At 35.3% G+C, this 25,404-nt stretch overlaps 1 protein-coding gene across 2 annotated transcripts in view; it reads left to right on the top strand.

Annotated features, from left to right (window-relative positions):
* Positions 1-11,534: 11,534 nt before the first annotated feature.
* The window catches only part of LOC134671162 (connectin-like), a 49,903-nt gene continuing 36,033 nt past the window's right edge, over positions 11,535-25,404 (top strand). The window contains exon 1 of one of the 2 annotated variants that reach the window (XM_063528932.1): positions 11,535-11,653. The gene's annotated coding sequence lies outside the window, so the exon portion shown is untranslated. The remainder of the gene's footprint in view (positions 11,654-25,404) is intronic. The other variant, XM_063528933.1, reaches the window with a different exon arrangement.

Here is a 25,404-nt window from a genome sequence, read left to right as displayed (position 1 = left end):
TTTGATACGACCAGGACAGTCGCTTTGGGCACGCCTCAACAGTGTCATGCTCATTCACTTCGCATGCGCCAATCGCCTTGAGTGATCTTTAAGATCTCAAAACAAGTTTATAATTGTAAAAAAATGCTAAATCTGAATTTGCTTCTCAGTTTGTCCCGTTTCGTATTCCCTAAATCTTAATGTCAGCCTTTTGTGGGATGACTCATATTGCAAGTAAATGACGATTTTTCATTATATTTGAGGGGCGATTTATACTTTGAAAATAAATAAAAATCATCCTAAATCTATGGCGAAATACATAATGTTCGGGCGCATCACACAAATATACTTAATATGCCCTCACCGAGAATAATTCGTCTATTAAATTTAAATATTCAAATTCATGCAAATTATGTAAAAAAACCGAAAGCCATTTTCGTCCCAACCAGGCTTTAAAAGTAAGGGTGTGATATCAGTTGAGTGTCAAATCTGGTTCCCGACATTTCGTACCCAATCTACTGGCCCCTTGAAAAGAAAATCTGGCACCCACATAACCCGTATAACTTGAACTCTGTCATTACTAGTTGCTTTCCCTCACATATAAGTTGCTTGAAACTTCGGGGCCTAACGAAAATACTTCGAATGACCGACTTTCAACCTTAGCACGATGGCGTAAAGTTTAAAATTAAAAGACATCCGGCTGGTACTTGATGTTATTTTGTTTTATAGATTTTAGATGCACGGAGAGGAGGGGTCGAGTTATATTGGATACTAAATAAAAGGTATCGATCTAAGTCGCCATCCCCGTGAACAAAGTAGTTGTATGTCATCTCATAATTTTCATTGTGAGTGGCTTCCTTGGTAATCCGATTTGATATTTATGGCGAGGCAGTAAGGTTTTATTTGGGTCGACGTTGAATATGCAATGCTTTTATGACTGCTATAAAGTTTGATTTCATATAAATGTTTAGGAGTTAATACAATAAGTTGCTATGGTTTATAATTTTCTCAGGTACCTTATATTCTTCAGCGGGTGACATAAACATTTTTTTTCGAGTTTTTTAGTTGTACTAGTATTGAATTTACTGTATTTACCAACTAGAGACTACGAGTAAGTCGTCGTAAATTTAAGAGTTAGACTCTTGTCGGTGTAGCTCTCTCCATTTGACTCTATCCAGGACCGCCTCTTTGATTTCCTTATACCACATTACAGCTAACCTTTCCTTTATTTGTGTTATGTAGCTTATCCTCGGCCTTCCTCTTCCTCTCTTGCCTGCAATCTTTCCTTCTATTATGTTATTTATAAAAGCGTCATGTCGTATAAGGTGACCAATCATTTTCACTCTCCTACTCTCTATTGTCCTCAACAGTTGCCTTTTCTCTCCTACTCTTTTTAACACTTCTTAAGCACTACTCCGAGTAAGTAGGTAACCTATATTACCTGAACGAAATACTTAGATTACCTATGCGCAAAAAAAGTGTTAGTAGCGTTAATCCTAAAACCATCATAGATAAAATAGTATATTATTATTTTAAATTTTCACTTGCACGATTCTAGCTATCACGTCATTGAAACTTTTGAAAAGTAGGTATCTAACTCCATCACTGTAGCCTAGTTAGTATTGTACCTAAGATAATTAAGTTAGATAAGTTAGCAGTAAGTACATTAAATTAAAAACACTTACCTAAGCCAAAGTTAAACTTCGTTAAAACTCTTTGAAGTTTCTTTCAAGAAGTTCATTTCATTTGCTTACCTTTCGAACTATATAGAATAAAACTTTGATTTTATAGCGGAGCTAGTTCAAAAATTGTGATTTGACGTATTGGTATTATACTGTTATTCGTATTGAAGTCATACTTACTTATAGACCGACCGCTTAACTGAGTCCTCGCCTGCGCGGTTCGAGGGCGACGGGGGGAGACGACTAAGGGGAAGGGGCGGGGAAGGTGCGGGCTCCGTACGCCTGCCTCTCGCACCTTCCCCGCCATCCTTAGTCGTCCCGCCCCGTCGCCCCCGTACCGCGCAGGCGAGGACTCAGTTAAGCGGTCAGTCATAGTTTGCACTCGCTTTCACTAACGCCAACCCATAGTTTTGATGACACTCATCGACAATCATATTGAATTGGAATTAAATCTTGATTAAACTACGACAATCTGAACAAAGTCTTAGGTCTCAACTTTGTGTGGATATTGGAAAACGGTTTTTCTTCCAACTTGATGCAAAAACTACATTATTGGCTATTAAATCTTTGAAACTTGTCCGTTGGGTAGTCCCATATCTAGTTGTTTATCTAAGTATAGGCAACTTATAGTTGAAACCACAGGGGCACATGCTTTTAATGTCAAAAAAAAATGTTGATTTTAACTTCGTCAGTTAAAAAATCTTGAATTCATATTAGTTAACGTTAGGTACGAATTGATTGAAATATTATTGAGGTGATGACATAAACATATACCACTATTATCAAACAAATAAATCCTAGTTACAGAGGGTATACCGCGAACCACGTTTGACGTGTTGCCTCCCTGTCACATTTACGTACAAATTTACAAGTGCGACAGAGAGACAACACGTCGACAGTGGTTCGCGTAGGCCCTGTGATGTACTCGTAGTGAACATGAACAATCCTTTTTCATCGTATTTTCTCGGAAACTTTCGTATTTGTATTGTACTTCAGTCAACCTCAGTCTTTTTGTACTGAGATTGACTGAAATAGAAAAACACGTTTGTGCGTTTCCGTGAAAATATGATGGCAAGGGATTATTCCCTTTCCTTTGTACCAAACTTTATTTGCAAATAGGTGTAGGTATTTTATTTTGGCAAAGGATTATTCACTACATCTGTGGTGTTTTAGTACGGTAGACCTAGTATTACATGGATGAGCTATACGCGTGCCTCCGTGAGGGATAAAACTTACGCAAAGCGATAATATTAAAAACACGTTTTATCATTCATGACAACATACCAAAAACAATCTACGTAATTTGGTTGGGTTATTTGTTTCCCACCATAAACCATACAAAATTTTTGGTGGGGAACAAACAAAAAGTGAGACTGTGACAAGGACAAGCAATAATACCGCTTTCTCTGCTACTCCTACTGAAATTTCCATAAGTGCATCTCGTTCGGTCGTTTGGCCCCTCCCCCCCGTGTCATCTCTATATTATTGTACCTCTATGTTTAGTACTAAGATAAAAGTATCTCACGTCGTTTGATATGAAATACTTCGTAGGTAAGATACTACAGAAATAATCTCACACAAGCAATAATCTCAGTACGGGCATCAATAGTTATTTGTACAACAAGTACGTCAAAGTTTGATATTTCTTCGAGTGCTTATTTTGAGTCCCGTGCAAGCGAAAGATTCTATAATATATTATAATATATTTAGAATCTTGAGCGTAGTAAGGGATTCAAAAGCGCACGAGATGTAAATAACTTTGATCTCGTGTAGTACACAAAATTTTTCACCCTAAGCAGTGAGAACATACCTAGAGGGACAGAGATAATAGAACCCAAGTATATCGAACTTGTATTAGACCCCGCATGTTGAAATGACATTTGACTATAAAGGTCACTTATTGAATTACCTTTTGTCTCACTCAGTGAGCAAAATGCGATTTTCGAAATGGATACGTAAAATTAATTTTTCACCTCAGCAGCTCGAACAAGGGTACTTTGCTTCTTAAAAACAGTGAGCAAAATGCGATTTTGCTCACTCATTTTGTCTCAATCAGTGAGCAAAATGCGATTCAATCTCATTTTGCTCACTGTTTTTAAGAAGCAAAGTACCTCATTTTGCTCACTGTTTTTAAGAAGCAAAGTACCCTTGTTCGAGCTGCTGAGGTGAAAAATTAATTTTACGTATCCATTTCGAACGTTATAGATAGAAAACAAACTTACAACTTTAATTAAGTACACCAACTTTATTTGTGAGATAGAAGTACCTACTGATGTGACTACAATGTGGCTGTTAAGCTGTTACGTTGCTAAATATCTTTAGAACATTACGGAGTGTTACATACGGTCCAATTCGAACTTTAAGATATGTCAAATATTACGTCTAGATACGATATGGATTAGATATGTCCGTGTCAAAAGTTACGTGTCTTTAAACAAAACGTCACATTTGACACTGACATAATTATATATAATCCATTTCATATCTATACGTAAAAATATTTGACGTATCTATCTTAAAGTTCCAATCGGGCCGTTTCTTAGCACGAAATATCAAATTCTTCATTTCCAGGATTACCTTGTAAACCACATTTAAGAGAAAATAACATCAAAGCACTACAATTTAATCAGATTCACCGTTTCGAAGTCACCTAAATACCCTTAATATTTCTTCGTACAAAATAAACTTAACAGACATAACAAATAACAAAAACTCATTTTCTGTTAGAGGTTTAGAATAAACTCAAGGGAATAGCGAAGAAAATATTAAAAAAAGGAAAAAGATCAAACCGGGTTTGTAAGAAAAAACCACGTTTCCACAACAATATCGGTCCGTTCGTTTATAACAAAATAGTTGGTCTAGATGCGCCTTCATTATTTGCAAGAGGAACTACAATAGAGAAACTGCCGTATTCGAACTTCAAGATATTCACAAGAGACGACACGTACTAGATCCATTCTAGATACGTTATAGTTTAGATATCAACTATAGTTCTCTTTTGCAGCGCAATTCGGGATAACCAATGTCACTTTTACGTCAGATAGAGTAAGATATCTATTAGAAATGAATTCGATCTCTAAGTCATATCCTGTGGAAATCGTTCAAGAGTATCTCCAGAATCGCGCAAATGTCTAATTTGACATGTTAGATCTTAAACATTATCGTTATCTTATCTTGGTGATGTCTAAAAGATGTCTAATAGATGTCTATTTCAAAATCCAAATCGGGCCCAAAGCTTTCTATTCATGACAGGCAGAAAAAATTTACCGAAAACTTTGACATAATTATTGGCTTTGGCGAATCTCAATTTAATCAGTCAGTCTCATTGTGCTTTTAAAACAGGTGACAAACGTATCTACTCGTAAAATTTAAGTCGATTATCGCGCAACGTGTTTCCAGAATCGTTAACAGGAGCTATAAGTATGGGTCATATACATCACACGTTTTATTGTATGTTTAACTCGATGACATCTTTCTTTTAGACGTCGCAAAGTTAAGAGAATGAACAGCTGGTTTTTACGCTGAAGCGTACTCGTACGTTTTCAGTACTTGAGACTCAATAAGAAAAACGCGATGTATATGCACCTGTCATTCACTTTTATTGTATTGTCTAGACTTCTAGAGGAAGAGATCTTTTTGTGAAATATATTTGACCCATATGCACATGCAATCAGCATGTGTTAGTTTTAGTGACCCGTTTGAAATATATGTGACGTTCAATGGCAAAAAGTATCTTATGGCGGCTGGCGCTTACGTCGCATAGCGCTGCAATAATTTTGGAGCGGCGTTAATAATAGCGTAAGCGCCAACCGCCATAAGGTACCTTTACTCGTGGGACGTCACATATTTCAAATAGGTACCGTAAAAGTATAAAACTTTGCCCTTTTAACATAACTTTGACCATCGCGTCACAGTTCAGTAAAGGCGAAATAACTTAAAAATATTTACACTTTCGTCACTTTTTTCAGAAACTACATTATCTGTATCTACTTTTAAGTGATTTCGCTTTTACTGAACTGTGACGCGGTAGGGAAAGTCATGTTAAAGGGCAAAGTTTTATACTTTTACGGTACCCATTTAAGTGTCACGGGAGTATTATTTTGTTTAATTGTTAGTCAGTATTACAATACTTTCGAATAATCTCCAAATTATTTACCTTACCTAAATTTATTAACAACAGCTCATGAATTTTTGAAGTAAATTGAATGGAAACGAATTTAGTAATGTGATAATGATATTTGGGTTTGTATTTCCATTAGAAACTTTTACGTTAGAAATGAGAATGTTAATACTATTTTTTCTTCAGAAGCACGAGCTTTTTTCATTCTTACTGAGAAAAAAAGCCTCAATTTATAATTTTGGTAACATTTCCAATACAACTTTGTATGAAACTGTATGAAATTTTGGGAACACGCTTTTTCTCGCCTAATAGGATCGAAAAAGCCAGTGATTTTAAGTGGAAATAATATAAAATTTATGATGCAAGTTTGGGATATTAAAAGCTTAAAATCGATACAAGCGTTATTTTGTAAAAATCGTACCATAAATGGCAGTGAGAAATAATCCTCCTCACTCAGAGCGCAAGCCAAATAAGTTATTTCCTCTGTATGTTGAGTGTATCGTCTTTTGTAAAACCAGTATATCTACGAACATTTCTCTATTATTCGAGTGCATATTATTATTATATTCATTCGATTGATATATAACTCAAGAAAGAATAACACATTCTGCCAACTGTAACTTTATTTGGTACCTAATAAAGTCTCTAAAATGATTCCATCGAATTTTAAAAATATCGTCCATAATGTAAGGTACTATACGTATTAGGACTGTATCAGCATCAAGCTGCAGTTGCGCTGACACTGGTCCGCAAACACGTGTAGCTCAGAGAATAGTCGTTGAAACAGCCACCAAAGTGAGCTTTTCATCCATAAGCCGAGCTCAAAAATACGGTCTTTGTTGGCCGTGTAAGCGCAGTGTTCTATTTGCGAGAGAATAAAATAGATGAAAACTCGGTAATAACATCTTCAACAAGACGCCATATTAAAATTAGATTCTCAAAACCTCTCTGTATGTAATAAATTAGCATTGTATCTTCAACAAACAACAAAATCTTAACAAAGTTATAAATAGACAAAATTACGTCTTTAACCCGAAACACAAATGAATCGTCTTTCGAAAAGCGCTAAACGACATTAGCATCTAGGACTCATAATACCTTTTTACAATCGAACAGTTATTAAAAACGACGTAAGTGGTATATGTTTTGGGGGAGTTTAATGCGTTTTTGTACAATTGGCTGGGTATTCTGTACATTGCGTTAATCGGGCCCCACAGCGGTGGCACGTACGCAGTATTTTCCCGGACTAGCGACAGCCTATCAAAGAATCATTGTCATGACACACAGCTACGCAAAAGATAGCACATTTTATTTTCTTCTAACTTTGAAAATTGTAATAGTGAATTTCTTCATGACTATTGAAATATTATAAGGATGCTGTTAAAATTTACTGAATGTCGATGACCGCTGATAATATATGCAATCTTTCGTTTATGCTCATCAAGTCGTTATTTCTAATCATAATGTCCAAATTTCAATGAAACAAATAATATTAAAAATCCTAACCTAAGTCATCATCATTATTATATTATCAGCCTTTTATCGCCCAGTGCTGAGCATAGGCCTGTATTGAGTACGCCACTTATCCCGGTCATGAGCCAATTTCATCCAGAAGTGACCCGCAATCTTCCGAATGTCGTCCACCCAACGAGCCAACGGACGCCAGGCACTGAAGCTTAAAAAGAGGCACTCATGAGCGGTGGCAAAAAACCGGGACATCCCGAGGAAATGATGATGATGACAGTTAGCTACAGCTTAATAATGAACAGGTTGATTTACAGGAATCTCAAAGTAAGTAAGTAAGTAATCATTTATTGTCAGATTGTGCAATGTCAGTATACAGATGTTACAATATTATTTGATTAGAGAGTGTCACAATCAACCGGTTTACAGTATACAATGTCCTTATTCCTAAAATACATATAGTACAGTTCAAATTCAGTACAGTTTATAGTACAGTTCTAAACCGTGAATAACAATAATATAATTTTAAATCGTCTAAACCGAGCAGGCCGTGTGTCCAGGATTCTGCTCGCCTAAGCAACGGCGCGACAATAAGACGGATTGTAATGAACTTCCATTACACGTGATAAATCTACGGCTCGTTCGCTTTGCAATTCTAATATTTTCTCAAACTTACGTACTAGGTTATTGCAAATGTTCAATCAAACACGATCTTCATATTCATATGGCTTTATGGCTTTAGATGACATGTTCATTCAAGCATAGAGACGTTCTTTGATATTGATAATTTATTATGTACGTGCCATTTCTTAGAAACTTTTTAACGTGACTGAAAGTCCGTGTGATTATTATAAGTTCCAATGGTGTACGTTACTAATTTACCATTTATTACGAATTATTTTTAGATGCCCTTCCAATAATTCATAACATAATACAATAAGTTTGATGCTTTTGCTACAATATCAACTCTGCTTTCAATAAGACCAAATGGAAAGAGGTCCAATAAGACTAAATGGAAAGAGGTTTCTAAAACATTTTTCAGTAATACTCGTTGTTGAAAGCGTAAAATACATAGGCAACTAAGATAATAAATATAAAGACTATACTGCCTCATCAATTTGCAAAACTCATATTCCGTTTTTTAAAAGAAGCCAAAATAAAATGCCATAAACAGAGGCAGTAATCCATCGGGCTTGAATCAGTTCAAAACAGTCATTACAATCGCTTGCCAAGCACTGGTAAATTGACCCCTCATGTCTACCAGAATAAGTGCTGTCTCCCACAAACTACGCATTGATAAACCCCCATCACACTCAGGGCCGTCGTAAACTGTGCTGGGGCTCTTGCGCACATATAAATTTCGGGCCCTTTTGGAAAGTTAAGAAAGCGAATTAAACTAACATTTTTCTACTATAGTCTTCTATTTATAACGAGTAACCAAATATACTCTTACTGCATGTCCTTCGGGGCCCCCTGAGGATGGGGGCCCGGGGCACGGGCTCCTTGTGCCCTTATGGTAAAGACGGTACTGACCACACTATTCCGCTTACGTTGTACATTTATTCGCGATACTTTGCACTAGGTATTTCTTATCCATTGACTGGTGCCATAAAACTAACCCCGGGATCTCGAGGGCAAGAATCACTGGCTGGCGCAAGATCTCGATCTGCCCGCGTTTTGCGAGGAATTGGAATACCTCCCAGCGTAAAACCGCTTATCTTAAAAACCTGGGCACGGCCGGCGCTAACGAACCCTTTCGAAAAGTATTGGATATTCCCTAGTTTGATTGGAAAATTTAATGTGTTTCGGATTTAGAAGGTAAGCATGTAATCACGTTGCTTGCAAGCCGTAAGGAAATAACGGGAACGTCTGTTGTAAACAAGTTAGTTGGTGAAGTTATTTTGTTTGAGATAATTAGATTTTTTGGCTGCCGGCGTCTGAATAAGACTGACTTTGAATATTTATAATGACAAAATTTCAAGAAAATAATCAATACGAGTTGCATTGTTTGTCACCAAAATACGAAAAAGTGGGGTCATAATGAATACGTCAAATAATGGAAAAAATGTAACAGTTTATTTTCCGAGTTATTGAGATAAAAGGTTAAAATTCGTGATGGCCATTTCTTTCAAGTTATGCGCGGCTCGCTATATCTTTGGTTCCCTTCTAATTTCCTGGCTAAGTTTCTTAACTTTTCCATAATGTACACCAATTCAATTTAGGTATCCATAGTTCGAACGGAGGGATTAACAAAATTTTGTTTCTCAGTCGTATTTATAAATTCATACGTAAATGCGACAAAGAGGCAAAACATCGTTCATGGTTCGCGGTAGGCCTTCACCCTCAGATATAGTTGTTAACGCATCACGCTCAAGGATACCCAATAAGCGTAATAAGGCACGTACGAGTAATGTTCGACGGCGACACAACACGCATATTGGCTCACGTGCCTAGGCCCTAGCGTGGAGTGATTTCGGCCGGAACGGAACCTTGTCGAAAATAAATAGGATTTCGTATATGCAATGAAATATTTGGTGATATTTTATTTTATTGTGGCCTGCGTAAGGTAGCCAGTAAATTGCTATTCGAATGACCCAGTAAATAGGTTTTTTCCTTTTAAGATTAGACTTTTTTGCAGACAACGCATGGGTATGACAGCCGTCTATTAGAGACAGTAAATTTTTAAGATTGCAAACGGGCAAAATGACAGGCTTCGCACAAAAAACTAGGCACGAGAGCTTTTCAGGGAACTTGGTAAGCGCCTCAGAGAAAAGGGGAATGACCCCCGTTCTGAGTCATGGCTTGTCCAACAGGTCTCCATCGCCATACAGCGGGGTAATGCTGCTAGTGTGATGGGGACCTTTGGACACGGCATGGCTCAGAACGGGTTTTAGTTTGTTAAGTTTTATACCTGCATAATATTATTATGTAAAATTGTATAAATCTGTCATATAAATAAATTAGTGCTTGAAAATGGAGAAAAAAACTAGGTTAACGGGCCAAAATTGATAAAAGAGTCAATGTAATAAATTCGTTATTTTCACCGTTTTTTTTTTGGTAGTACCGTACTGCTTTAGAAAAAGATATAAAAGTCTCGATAAGTCGAATAATTAGACTAAACATCAAAATCCAATGTTTAATGCGGAATTAAAAAAACTGGTAAAATTTTAAGCCATCACACAAATAGATTGAAAAACTAGGTTATTTTTGTTAGATTATTTTGTAATATTTATTTGTTTATTTTGGATTTATGGTTCAATAGGGCGTAGGTCGAACAACTTGGCACTAGCAGTAGTTTCAGCCGATTTTATTTCAAAACTTTAGTTTTATGTTAGTGGAAGTTTTCACGACGTTGTGGGATGTTACGAACTTGGTTTAGCAAAGAAAGTTCCTGAAGTTTAGTAGTTATCCATTTTAGGATATAATATATGTGGAGTTTGTTATGAAATTTGTTTTATTCGTATACCTTGAATTTTGTCTCTTTCTAACCAACACAACCCAGCTGAAACGTCGGAGAAGATTAAATTAATGAAATTATATCGCTTGAATCACATTATATCAGTTTGAATCACTTGCATACAAAACCACGTGAGTTTAAAGTGTGATGTTATATTACTAAGGATACTAGGAAATTTGAAACAATAATTATCTCAAATTGACAAGGGAACACCGGAACATCTTAAGTAAGTATACATTGCTTCTGGTTTAAAGAGACAAGGGACTGATAGTGACAAGCGACAGCTACCGTAACAAAAGACAGACGTCAATGTCGATTGTGTTTTGTCTTAAGTAAACAGATCTACACTACCTAGTTAAAGTTCTAAACTAAAACTTTCGCGTCCAATAATAGTTTCTATGGCAGTTTATGTATGTATGGAGAAACTGTTACCGTAAAATGTATATTGATAATTATGCCTTTTAAGATAGCTTTGCCCACTGCGTCACAGTTCAGTAATAGCGAAATAACTTAAAAATAGATACTGATAAACATTCAAACAAAGAAAGTGAAAAAAGTGTATCACTCTGTAACTACTTTTAAGTTATTTCGGTTAAACTAAACTGTGACGCGGTGGGCAAAGTTATGGTAAAGCCGTTAAAGCGCAATGTTATATCCTTTTAAAGTATCTAAAATGTTTGAATAAATATTACATTTCTAAATAAATTATATCATTTTGATGTCAAGCTGTACATTCTTTTTGGCCACCAAAACCGTAACAAGTTGATAAATCCTAATCGGTCATATTGTGAAACGTTCACGTGAACATTAGCGACCTGAGTTTCACGAAGTCTTCATAAGGACTCCTTTACCGCTACGTTCAGTTGCTCCGCGGCCGCCACGGCGTTCGGTCGCGTCCACGTCTGTCGTTCCCGCGCTCGTGTATCCACGTGATTGTGAAACTGATTTACGGTAGGTTCTTTTTTGTGTTCTTGTGCTAGTTAAGCTTTGCTTAAAATGTGTGCGATGTGCGACGTTGAAAGGGTTGGAGAATTTGTCATTCACAAATATGACTTTGGTAACAATAAACTCACTTTTTAATAAATAATTATCAAAGCTTATTGGTAAATTGGTATCTTAATAGTCTCATGTTATATTGATAAAGTTTATAAGCCTAAGTCAGTAATATTTGAATTTGAATATTATGTGTTTTTCTATATTAAAGTTACGCTAAATTTAGCCATAAAAAGTTTTGGTTACAATAACAAAACAAAATACGTTGTCAGCGTATTCTTCAAAGAAAATTAAATTGTCCAAAATTTCAAAAGCAAATTACAAATGCTTAAAAAGGTTTAGTTTGTCTCGGAAACTTGTGAAGGAGACAGAAACGTGCCTCGCGTATTAAAGAGGAGGTGGGGGAAAAACGGACCAACACGTTCGCTCGTAAAAATTTGAATCTGGTACAAATCTGCTAATTACTGACCTAAATTTTGTTAACTTGTCTTTCTCACTTTAAATAACGAAACAGAGGATTCTCAATTAGGCTTTTTATTTATTAGTTCTAATTGGAATATTGATTAAAACAGAGGGATCAAAAATTCCTCGATATCAGTTTCTGCTCATATTAAGTAAATGTCTAAGGTCTAGATACGGACCAAGCTCTGCATGGCATTTGAAATGACAAAGTGTGACAATGTCCTGATGAAATTAATAACAAAACTTCAGTGAGACACAGACATATCAAATATATTAAGAATGGATCACTCACGTATTTTACGTATGGTAAGGATCGGCAACTTACCTTAACTACACGGGGCACCAGAAAAGTGTGGGTAGGTTCACAAGCTTTTATTTAGATTCACTTGTTTGACAGATTCGTTTTAACTTTTAACTAGTTTAGTACCTCAAATATTGGTAGAGGCAGTATAATCGACATGCCAACGTGTATTGAAGAAGGTTTTTTGAATAATACTTTCATGCAAGTAAACGTATATAAATCTGCTTTCCATCGGGCATAAAAACCTGTATTTGACATAAGTTTTACATAAGTAGGTAAAAAATATTGCTCGAAAATTCGGTAAACAATTGAACACTTTTTAATAATATTATTCATATTAACTACACAGCATAACAGTATTTCTACCTAGGAAGCTTTAGTTCTCTTTTTTACAAGCTTTTTATTAACTTGCAATGTATACTGTATGTTACTATGTTAATACGGGTCAAATCTTGCAAGTTAAATTTGATTTGACCTACTTCCAGACTTTCTATGTAGCTTAAAATTTGCATGCATGTAAGTTGGGTCATAATGCAACATTATGATACCATCGAGCTGATCTGATGATGGAGACAGAAGGTGGTCATGGGAGCTCTGTGATAAAATAATGAATCCCAATTGTGTTTCGGGTTTTTAGAATTGTCTCGATGAGTATTAGTTGCCCGTGGAAATAAAAGTCAGCGGTAAAAGCTTGTAAGGAAAAACAAATTTCTTACCTATAAAATATTATAATTATATTTACGTTATAATTACTTAAACTGTCTCTAAATAAATACAAATAAATTAATTTTGCAATAAAATTAAAAATAAAATTGCATAATAGGTACTTAATGGTTATCAGACAAATAAATGTTGTTTATAATTACATCATTGCCATTTCCTTTGGCCCTAAAATGGATTACTTAGCCCGAAGGCCCAAAGGTCACATCAGTTTTTCTTTGTCAATATTTTTATATTGTACAAGAAAATAATTCTTTGTCTCATTTTCCTTATTCATAGATTTATTTGTCGAGACTAAGAAAATACACTTTATTGTTAACAAACAAGCGATATTTTTACCTGGCTGTCTAAAACTACGTAAAAGAATAAACAATTCTCTAATAATAAAGATTACAGAGAATCTTTATTTTCTTTGGACTGTTTGTGTTTGTGTATCTAATGTTTTTGATCATAGCTATAAGAAAATATTAGTTGTCAATGTTTATTTACAGAAAGCCCGTTAAAGTTTTGTTAACCAAATGTTGATATTTAGATGGACATGTTAGTTTACTTTAGAAATGGTACCTATTAACAAATATTTAGACAAAATGACGTCTTTCTATCGATATCAATGGATACTTACGGCCCTATTCAAACAATGCTTAATGTCACAGCGATACGACCTATGACCCAAATTTTTTTTTTAAGAAATGATGATTTTTGAAAACGTGCGAGTCGGACTCGCCCACCAAGGGTTCCGTACTATTAGTACTTGTTCTTTCAGCGGCAACAAAAATACATCATCTGTGAAAAACTCGACTGTCTAGCTATCACGGTTCACGGGATACACGGCTATAATTCGAATATAAGATTCGAAGTATAAGATACGTCATTTAATAGATCTAGAAACGATATGGATTAGATATGTCAGTGTCAAATGTGACGTTTCTTCAAACAAAAACGTCACTTTTGACAGTGACACGTCTAAACCATATCTTCTTGTCTGGATCTATTAAATGACGCTTCTTAAAGTTCGAATCGGCCAGACGGCCTGGTGACAGACGGATTCTAAGTAAGTCCCGTTTTTACCCTTTGGGTACGGAACCCTAAAAAACAGTCCAATAATGTTATATGTATGTATAATGTAATATTCCATATACGATAGGATACATTGTAATTTTTAGGATGTCATTCAATAATACATACATACATACATACATACAATCACGCTTATTTCCCGGAGGGGTAGGCAGAGATCACGGATTTCCACTTGCTACGATCCTGACATACCACTTTCGCTTCCTTCACATTCATACCATTCCTCATTCAATAATTATAATTCATAACATTTCTCAAAATCCATTTCTAAATTATAGGTGTCGAAGAAGAAAATTTCCAACCAAATTATCAACCAATCGTTTTAGCGACGACATCGTAATTTGTAAATAATACAGTAATACAGTATTCTAATTATAGATTACAATAAATAACGATGGTTTCCTTCTAACACCTAACGAGGCAGAGGTCAACAACGCTCGATATCGGCTACGGCGTTTGACACCACAAACAAAACATCCTCCAGACTGATCATAGTCGCGCTACCCCCTCTGCCACGCATACGGTAATTTTACTCCATGTTCGAGTCGAAAGTGTCTTTGTGTGACGTCCGTGTCTTTGAACGGACCAATCACGGTACGGGACTTCGTTCACCTCGTCCCCCGCATTTTTGGCATCATCGGTGGCACGAAATAATTGCTCTAAACTCGGTCTAGAGGATTCCTAGTCTATGTTTGACACTGACATGTACGCTAGCGTATGCGTAACTTATTATCTTGCTCGTACTCGCATATTAGTGCGAGCGAGATGTATAGAAAATAAATTAAGTAGACGTTAGCGTATATGTCAGTGTTGACACTGCCCAGATACCGCTGGAGTGACGAAGCCCAAAAAGACCCGTCCGCCCTCGGAATACCCAACTGGCGTGAAGTGGCGCAGAATAGGGCAGAATGGCGCTCTCTTGTGTCAGAGGCCAAGATTCTCTTTGGGTAACTGAGCCAGTGATGTATGTATGTGTATGTATGACGCTGTCAGTGACTCGTACTCACTGTCTACAATTTTCTTATGTATTCGACTGTTCGTACATGTGGTCTCGAAATCGAAATTGTTTGCTGTAACTGTTCACAGAAAAAGCATTGAATATACTATCTGATTCTGTGATCTTCTACTTTTATCATCATCATCTTCCTTGTTTATCTCAGCTTTTTGCCACGGCTTATGGGGAGCCTGGGGTCCGCTTGGCAACTAATCTCAAGAATTAGCGTAGGTAGACACTATTTTTCACGAAAGCGACTACCTACCATCTGACATTCCAATCCAGAGGGTAAACTGAGCTTTATTGGGATTAGTCTGGTTTAGTCACGATGTTTTCCGTCACCGAAAAACGACTGGCAAATTTATACTAAGTAAATGATATTTCGTACATAAGTTCTGAAAAACTCATTTGTACGAGTTTGGACCCGCGACAGCGACCTACTGCCTCGCACAGCCAAACTGTGGAATGAACTGTCGCCAGCGGTATTTCCTGACCGATACGACCTTCAAACCTTCAAGAAAAGAGCGTACTCCCATCTTAAAGGCCGGCGACGCGCTTGCAACCCCTCTGGTGTTGCGGGTGTCCATGGGCGGCGGTAATTGCTTACCATCAGGTGATCCGTCTGCTCGTTTGCCTCCCATATCATAAAAAAAAGTCGCACGCTCTTACCGCTAGGCCACCAGTGATCTTCTAGTCTTATGTTATCGAATAATAAATAGTACGTATCACTATAACTGTACAGTCAAGGAATTTAAATTCCGACCCATTTCGTACTTTGTCACAGTGACAACCGTATGAGGTCTCTAGCGGCTTTCATATTGATTGTCACTGTGACAAAGTACGAAATGGGTCGGAATTTAAATTCCTTGACTGTACATAGGTACCTACTGACAAGTAATACACTCGTAATACAATCTATTTCTGAGCACGCAACAAAACTTCTTGTTGGAATATTTAATTCAACACCAAGTGTCAGTCGGTGACAATTTTCAAGACTGAATAATTTAGAGTTAGTCACATTCCATTTGTGAATACAATTTTAACAACGTAAATTAAATATTTCAAGGCGTGAAATCCGATACGTAATTATAGCAGAGGTATTACCATTGTTATAATTTTAGGCCACTTTAGCTTCGGATACATTACAGTATTTTAAATTAGATTAAGTATTTGTTTGTTTTGATCTTTATTTATTTACATTAGGTACCAATAGTACAAAGCAAAGATGGGTTTTTGACACAAAGCTACTTACCATTTCTAACATGCTAGTCGTTCTAAACAAAATATAAAAAAACATGAGGTCAAAATTGAGACATCAAAATTTTTATAGATACATATAAACCAGGACGTCAAAATTGAGACTTCAAAATTTTGGTATAAGTCAGGAAATCAAAATTGAGACATCAAAATTTTGGTATAAGTCAGGAAATCAAAATTGAGACATCAAAATTTTTAATAGGTATAAATCAGGAAGTCAAAACTGAGAAAGCAAAATTTTGATGTTAAATTCAAGTTTGAATTGACCTCCAGTTCCTTTATAAAGTAAAGATATTGAAGGCAAGACTTTGAAATTTAAAATGTAATATTTTGCAAGTGTCGTAAAGCTCTACTTATATTATAAAGGATTCTATAAAATGTAACCCAAAGAGATGAAAATTGCATTGAAAGTTTTTAGCGATAAAGTCGGGATTAGGACTAAGGTTAGTATCAAAATACGAGAGCTGACCCGAAAGTTGTTAGCTACAGTGGATCTACTCGTGGTTCCTTCCAAATAATATTTCTGTTAATACTCTATTTTGTAATCAGGTAAACATTAATATTATACTTACTGTAAATATGTACTACAGATTTGTAGGTAAAATTTAATCAAACTATCTACATTGAATGGTCTGCCTAATAATTACTATTTGCATATAATTATAGTAATAATAGTAATTTACTGTATGTGAATTTAACAGTAATTATAGATAGATTTGTCATCTGTAATTAAACTAATTAACGTGTTCTGCCAACGGATGCTTAGTTATTTTAAAAGGAGGAAATGTGGTTCGAAATCTATACTGTGAATTCAAATAGCCTAGGTATAGCCAGAAATAAACATTTCAATAAAAAAATACCTGAATTCTTTATAACCTCATGAAATTACCAAAATGTACGGTCGTTCTTGTCTACGTGACAGCGTGATAATAATGGTATCTGTCACTTTCAATCGCGCTTTGTTAAAAAGTGACAGATATTATGTCACGTGGATAAAGCATTCCATAATAGGCCTGCTGATTTCATGTGTTGTCCTGCAGGACTGCAAGTAGGGCAGAAAATACTAGCTGCCCGATTCGAATTAAGATACGTCAATTCTTTCGTCAATTTCTTCAAACAAAAACGTTACTTTTGACACTGACACATCTAATCCATATCGTTTCTAGATCTATTAACTGACGTATATTAAAGTTCGAATTGGGCCGTAGGTTTTACATTGTAGGCAACAATCGCTTTGTCAACCCAGTCCGCTCTCAATCCGCATCAGTGCAACGTAAATACAAATCAGTTCGCGTTGAACGAGTTAACACCAATTCATTTGTACGTTCGCAGTGTTAAAACCAAACGGACCCACGAGTACGTCGAAATAAACTGTGTCGACGTCGAAATTATATTACCTACTCATTTCGTTTCATTACGATGTGTGAACCAGTACATATGTAAACGAGGCCAATTCTAATTAACATTTTGATATGTTATGTTCTACAGCTTTCAACACATCTACTATAAAGGAAATGAACATCGTTCAATAATATTTAAACTACACGAGCGGGTCAACCGCGATATGATTTCATTGTTCTTTCTTTAAGAGCCCATCAACGTGCACACTAGCGCCGCTGTTAAATAATCGTGACTATTTTAATTTAACAAAATATATTTATACCGCCGCTACGTACTGTATTTTGTATTGAAGTACCCTTTAAATACATCAAACTAGTTTTTATGTTGCTGGATTTGTCGATGTATGAACTCAAAACAAAAACGGCCGTTTTAACTTTAGACGCATACCTAATACGAGTATACCTATTATATAGATTGACGAATCCAGCAACATAAAAACGCGCTAAAAGCTGATGAAGTTGGTTTAGATATCACGACCAGTCATTTAGTCATAAAATAGAAGTAATATGTATGTAATATATCTGCAGTTGCAAGCGTCCATAGGCTACGATGACTGCTTACCGTCAGGGCCGTATGCTTTCTTGCCATAAAAAAAATTAAAAGTGCTGTAATGGAAAAAAGTAACAAATTGTAGGTACTCTCAATTAAGAATGCATGCAATACAGATACAGCAACGGAATTGAGTTTTAAAATAGCGATAATGGAGACTAAAGGAGTTGAGATAAAAAACAAAATGGAGTCGTTTCCAGCTAATGGGACAATGAAACTGAACTGCAATGTCTGCACCTTTGGCCCGTATTTAAAATAATGGAAATTGTAGAAAAGAAAAACCGTTTAATTGGTAGCGTGTGTTTAAATACCGGTTTTGTTTCAACCATTTATGATGTGGAAACGTTTATTGCTTTTTGATAGCCACTTTTGAATTGAATTGCAGGAAATAAAAAGATTTGTAAAGCAGTCTTGATTTGTAATGAACTGTATTTTTTCAATAACTAAATACTTTTTGTTTTTAAATATGAACTCGTTTATGCCAGTCGTAGTAGTTAACAGCCAATGAACCACTGGTTACCTAAGTACTTTTTAATTATAAAAAAAAAATCTTAAATCATTAGTGTCTAAACCTTTAGAAATAAAAGCATTAAAAATCGCATTTCATTGATTTTTTTTTCAAATATTTTTCAAATCGAAGAAATTACTTAAAAACATATAAATACAGAAAATTTCAGAGGATTTGTTTAAGCCGTAGTTGTTAAGTACATGAAACTGACAAGAAAATTGACTTGGGACTTGAAAAAAAAAACTCTATCAATAAAGAAAGGTTTTTTGTCCACAACGGAACATTGTATCGGTAAAAATATTTTTATCCTGCCCTCCGACTTTCAGTAACCAATGACGGCAATAACACAACCGACAATTCAATTCAGTATCGAGTATCCAGTAAAATAACTCCATTTAGTTGCATTCGATGGAACGTTTACGTTTTACTTGCCCCAACTGGGTGACAATTTTTTTTTATATGCCAGGTCGGCACGTGTAAGATAGTAAATTAAGGTAAATGTGGATTGTGGCTATTTCCGTCATAGGCCCAATTCCGTCCACGAGCGTACATTTCTTTGATTTTCAATCGTAGGAAATAAACCATTTGCTTTTGATTGCTGAAACTAAAAGCAATCGCTGCTTTGTCAACGAAATTATCAATGTTGTTCGTTGTTTGAGAAAAACGCTAGTGGACGGAATAGTCCCTATGACGGAATTAGCCTCATTGGCCTTATCTCTTCTGATAGTATTTTACAAACTTTTATTTAACTTGTTTTTTTTTAATTAATATTATCTCTGAAACTAGGCGAATTTCAAAAAAGTTTATAGGACATTTTTGTCTCTAAATATGATCAGGAATACGATGTTAAAATTATTCGGTTTCCTCATGTTACACCTTGTATATATATACTGATATGTATCTATGATTGTACGGGTCAAATCTTGCAAGTAAAACTTTACCCACCTCCCGGTATCCGATGAAGCTGAAAATTTGCATACATATCAGATAAGTTGAGTGACAATGCAATATTAAGGTACCATCGAGATGATCTGATGATGGAGACAGGAGGCGGCCATAGGAACTCTGTGATAAAACAACGCAACCTAATTGTGTTTGAAATTTTTATAATTTTCTCGATGAGTATTAGTTTGTATGTGGAAAGAAAAGTACAGTTAGCGATAAAAGCTTGTACCTACTACTACTACATTTTTTTTTTGCCAAAAACTTATTTTTATTAGCCTAGTAGGTGTTTCAGTTGTTTGCGTTCCGTAACGCACGAAACGCTAATAATGTCTCTGTCACACTAATAATGGAAGAGTGATAGAGAGAGATGACCGTATCGCGAACGATTGGCATGTTGGCTACGCACCCAGGTCAATTCGAATGCAGTTCAGCTAGTCGCTCAGTTAGGACGACGGTCAAGCGTGACCGCCGTCCATTTGTATCGGGCTTATTATAATATTCCCAGTTAATTGCAGTCAACCCCGACAAGTCGCGTTGCTTTTATTTTATAAGGACCGTATTAAATTACCTAAGTTAAATTACTTGTACAGTGACAGTGACATTTAATTCCTAGTTATATAAAAGCACCTGTGTAAGTTTAAACCTTTCATACAGTACGGCTACCATCAGTTTGGCATTGACATAAACGCTATCGTGAACGTAATTTACTTTCTATATATCTCTTTCGCACTAATATGTCAGTACGAGCGAGATGCATAGAAAGTAAATTACGTTCACGATAGCGATTATGTCAATGCCAAACTGATGGTGGCCGTACTGTATGAAAGCTTTAAACCTAAAATCGCAGGGTATGATGAACTGATTATTGTAGGTATATTACAATTTTCTATTTGTCTGTGACAGAGCGTCTAGACGTAATTTAGAGAACCCACATAAATCTGTCAATATAATTTGAATTTTCTATTAAAAAAAAATTCTTTCGAATGATAGATTTTTGTGGATGGATCCTTTTTGCTAATTTACATACGTCTACGTTGCTGAGACCGAACGTGTTGAACTACTAATCGTATTTTTCTACTAATAAAATAGTCATATGTAAGTGTGACAGGAAGGGTGCCATAAGGCAGGGGCCTCTGCCTAGCCACTAGGGAAAACAGTCACGGGTAGATAAATATTACACGTAAACTTTTCATACATTTATAACATGACATCCATACAGCGTGATCATAAATTCATAAGAAGTATGTTCAATCTTTTGGGGTATTTTCATTGTAATATTTTATTTATTTATTACTCAAAAGTAACAAACCATTGTAATTAAGCGTATAAAGGCAGATTTAGCTATTTCGTACCTTGTCGCAGTGATAATCAATATGAAAGCCGGCAGAGATTTCCTAGCACTAACTAAAAACATTGATAATATACTGTTCAAATAACTTGTCAAAAATATATCTTGGATCATTGCCTTATAAGGGTATCCAGAATCAAAGTAAACAGATACACTATTCAACCATTTTTTAATTAAATGATGATATACTAGGTACACGATACAACTGTTTAATCAAACTTTTTTTTAGTATCTAAACAGGTCACAAACACATTTTTTTCGAGCGTTAAAAAGCCTGTTGTAACCAGCCTACCTGTAAACACTGAATTAATAAAAGATTAACCCAACCGCTCATGTGTTCACGCATGCTATGAATTAATTATAGAAAAAGCATTCACTTTTCCACCGTTTTTTTTTATCACAAACCAGAACGACGTATCTGACCGCCATTCTTGAACATTTTTATTTGTTTCGCGTATGAAGAATATTACTTTTACCTTATTGTCAAACCATGCAAGCTCGCTAAGTATATTAATCAACCTTTTTTACCCCAACAAAGGGTGTTTTAACTAATTAGGGGGTCAAACGCGTGAGGCAACTGTAGCTGGTAGTAAAATACTTATTTAGGGGAGAGTGGGGAGAATAGGTGTGGTAATGGGGGAACAATGAGATGTACCGTGCACATTCCTGTGCTACAAGCATTTTTTTATAATTTAGATAATGACTTGAAAATAAGGCGGATTTTGTATTCATTAATTCCATTCATTTTTACTGCCGTATTCGAACTTCAAGATATTCACAAGAGACGACACGCACTCACGTACTAGATCTCTTTGGCAGCACAATTCGGGCAACCAATGTCACTTTTTCGTTAGAAAGAGTAAGATATCTATTAGACGTGAATTGGATCTCTAAGTCATATCATGTGGAAATCGTTCAAGAGCATCTCCAGAATCGCGCAAATGTCAAATTTGACAGGTTAGATCTTAAACATATCGTTATCATATCTTGGTGATGTCTAAAAGATATCTAATATATATCTATTTCAAGGGTGCGTCTCATAATGAATATGCACTTTTGGTATAATTTCAGTTTATAAACGTTCATAAAGTATAATCATCTTATGTATAATGCACTAAATGTATATTTTCAATTAGTATAACATAAAAATAATATAACATTCTATATACATATCGTTGTTTGGTATACTATACATATAAACTAACTAAATTTAATATAACATTTATTACGCATATAAATTAAAATAATTAATAAAATTTCATATAATTATCTGAAAAAAACATTGGTAAAATTATTTGGATAGGATAGCTCAGAATTTCAAAGTTTATAGTACTTAACCAATAATAACTGTCAGAAAAGTAGGTTAGGTTAGGTTTGAACTTTGACCTTTAGAGAAAAAAAACTGCTACCAGAAAAGTGGGTTAGGTTAGGTTAGAACTGTGACCCCTCAGAGAAAAAAAACTGCTACCAGAAAAGTGGGTTAGGTTAGGTTTGAACTGTGACCCCTCAGAGAAAAAAACTCCTACCAGAAAAGTGGGTTAGGTTAGGTTAGAACTCTGACCCCTCAGAGAAAAAAAACTGCTACCAGAAAAGTGAATAAGGTTAGGTTTGAACTGTGACCCCTCAGAGAAAAAAAACTGCTACCAGAAAAGTGGATTAGGTCAGGTTAGAACTGTGACCCCTCAGAGAAAAAAAACTGCTACCAGAAAAGTAGATTAGTTTAGGTTTGAACTGTGACCCCTCAGAGAAAAAAAACTGCTACCAGAAAAGTGGGTTAGGTTAGGTTTGAACTGTGACCCCTCAGAGAAAAAAAAACTGCTACCAGAAAAGTGGGTTAGGTTAGGTTTGAACTGCGACCCCTCAGAGAAAAAAAACTGCTACCAGAAAAGTGGGTTAGGTTATAGAAAACACGTAATCACGGCAAACTCAAAGTATATTGTTTATACAAAAAAAATTTAAGAGTGAATATAATTTCTCTTCTTACCCACACATAATTAGAAAAACATTTTATGGAGCAACTTTTCTATCCATGCTATCGTCGTAATTGCATCTCTTATATTTATTGTGTGATATTCGTTTTGTATATTATATATATTATATTATTTCAATGTTATACATTTTCCTACTTATCATAAACGATATTATATGTAAAGTACATTATACAATATAAAATTATAGAATTCATTGTTATACGTATCACACGTTATACTAATTGCACGTTATGCCATTCAAAATTATACTAATTGAATTCATATATTCTGAGCAATATATTATAGGTTTGTATACGTTCTATTACTTACCCCTATTTCAAAATCCGAATCGGGCCCTTAGACACATTTCATAAATACGACTTACAAATATAGGCACCGTTTATTTTAAAAATACTTTAGGTACTTACTTTTAATACTTATATCAAATGAAACCTATTTTTTAACTTTGAGACGAAACAATGTTAACATACAAATATACAATCTAATTAGTAATTAAAATCACAATATAATTAGAAATAAATACATTTACACGAAAAGGTATCGTATTCAAACAAAAATTAAACAATTATAATTCGTTTTCTCTTCAACAATTATTCTATTAATTGAATTCACATGTGAATAAAATTTGAAACCCGTTAATTATTAATGAAATATTGAATTACAGTAATTAGTAATTAGTTTTAATACGCGTCTATCAGGCCAATTTGAATATACACTGACATCAAAAAGACATCTAAATGATGATGAATGTTAAATGTTTAATAACCTTCATGTGGATTTGATTTGTAACTAGAATTTTCCTCGCGTTTGTGTGGAGGAATAGTTTGTGTTTCACTTGGTAACAAAGTTAGTTTAACCCCCTGGTACTCCCAATGCTCAAGATTCCTGTTTTCGCACCAGTCGCTACGCTCGCTCGTGGTAAAATTTGGACGCTTGCTCGATCAATATTAGCACAAAGAGTTTAACAATTTCACCCCCCTGTAAAACAAAAGCATCTAACAATCTAATTCGCAGAGCCATACTGCCCGATAAGAACTTTAAAACACATCAATTAATAGATCTAGAAACGATATGGATTAGTTGTGTCAGTGTCAAAAGTGACGTTTTTGTTTGAAGAAACGTCACATATGACACTGACATATCTAATCCATATCGTTTCTAGATCTATTAACTTTACTGACGTATCTTTAAGTTAGAATCGGGCCGATAAGCGCGTGTCATTATATATTATTGCGCACTTCGCTGTTCAAGATATTATTGTATGTGACTGTAAAATATGAAAGTAGGATTATTTCTTCGCAAGTAAGGCCACAAAAAGCCTTAACCTGTCCCCTGGGACCAATGTGGTGTTCCATTGCTGGGGGCTGTTTCTTTTTATGCCAAGATAAGACAAAAGTCCAAAACGAGGTTCTAACTGTAATAATAACGAGGGTTCCGTTACCAAAGGATAAAATCGGGACCCTATTACCAGGCTGTATCTCATGAACCGTGATAGCTAGAGAGCAGAAATTTTCACAGATGATATATTTCTATTGCCGGTATAACAACAAATACTGAAAACAGAATATAATACATATTTAAGTTTGGCTTCCATACAACGTACATGTTTTTTTCTTGCCGTTTTTGCGTAATGGTACGGAACTCTTCGTGCGCGAGTCCGACTCGCACTTATCAAGTTTTTTCAAGCAAACGATTCGCCTAATGGTAGAGTAAGATATCATGCTTTTTGGAAACGCTTCATAATGCGGTATCTGTGTTTGTAGTCTGTGTACACTTTTTGCACATTTGCATAATATGTCGGGTATGTGTAAAATGTAAACATTGAAATCCTTTCAATATGCGTAATCCAAAATATACAATCACAAATGTTACCACACGCCACGCATATCTAACTTGCATATCATTCCGCTAAAACGTCAATATGTCCATCGAAATTCGTCCCGCATACAAATACCAGCCATATTTCTATTTATGTCCTAAACCGTATCGCTATGCGGTCTGCGTAAAATGCAAATGCAACAGTACTGCTGTTAAAAAGGTCGTATCTCTCATACTGTTTGTACGGAACTTGTGATATTTTGAAAGTTATGTTGCAATAGTTTCCCAGTTTGTATGCAATGTGGTAAACAAATGAGTGTGTCATGTTTGTTATTGTA

The sequence above is a fragment of the Cydia fagiglandana genome, chromosome 15 (genome assembly GCF_963556715.1).
Source record: "Cydia fagiglandana chromosome 15, ilCydFagi1.1, whole genome shotgun sequence".
Taxonomy (NCBI): Eukaryota; Metazoa; Arthropoda; class Insecta; order Lepidoptera; family Tortricidae; genus Cydia; species Cydia fagiglandana.
The sequence above is the reverse complement of the archived record's forward strand: the minus strand, read 5'-3'. Positions and strand labels throughout refer to the sequence as shown.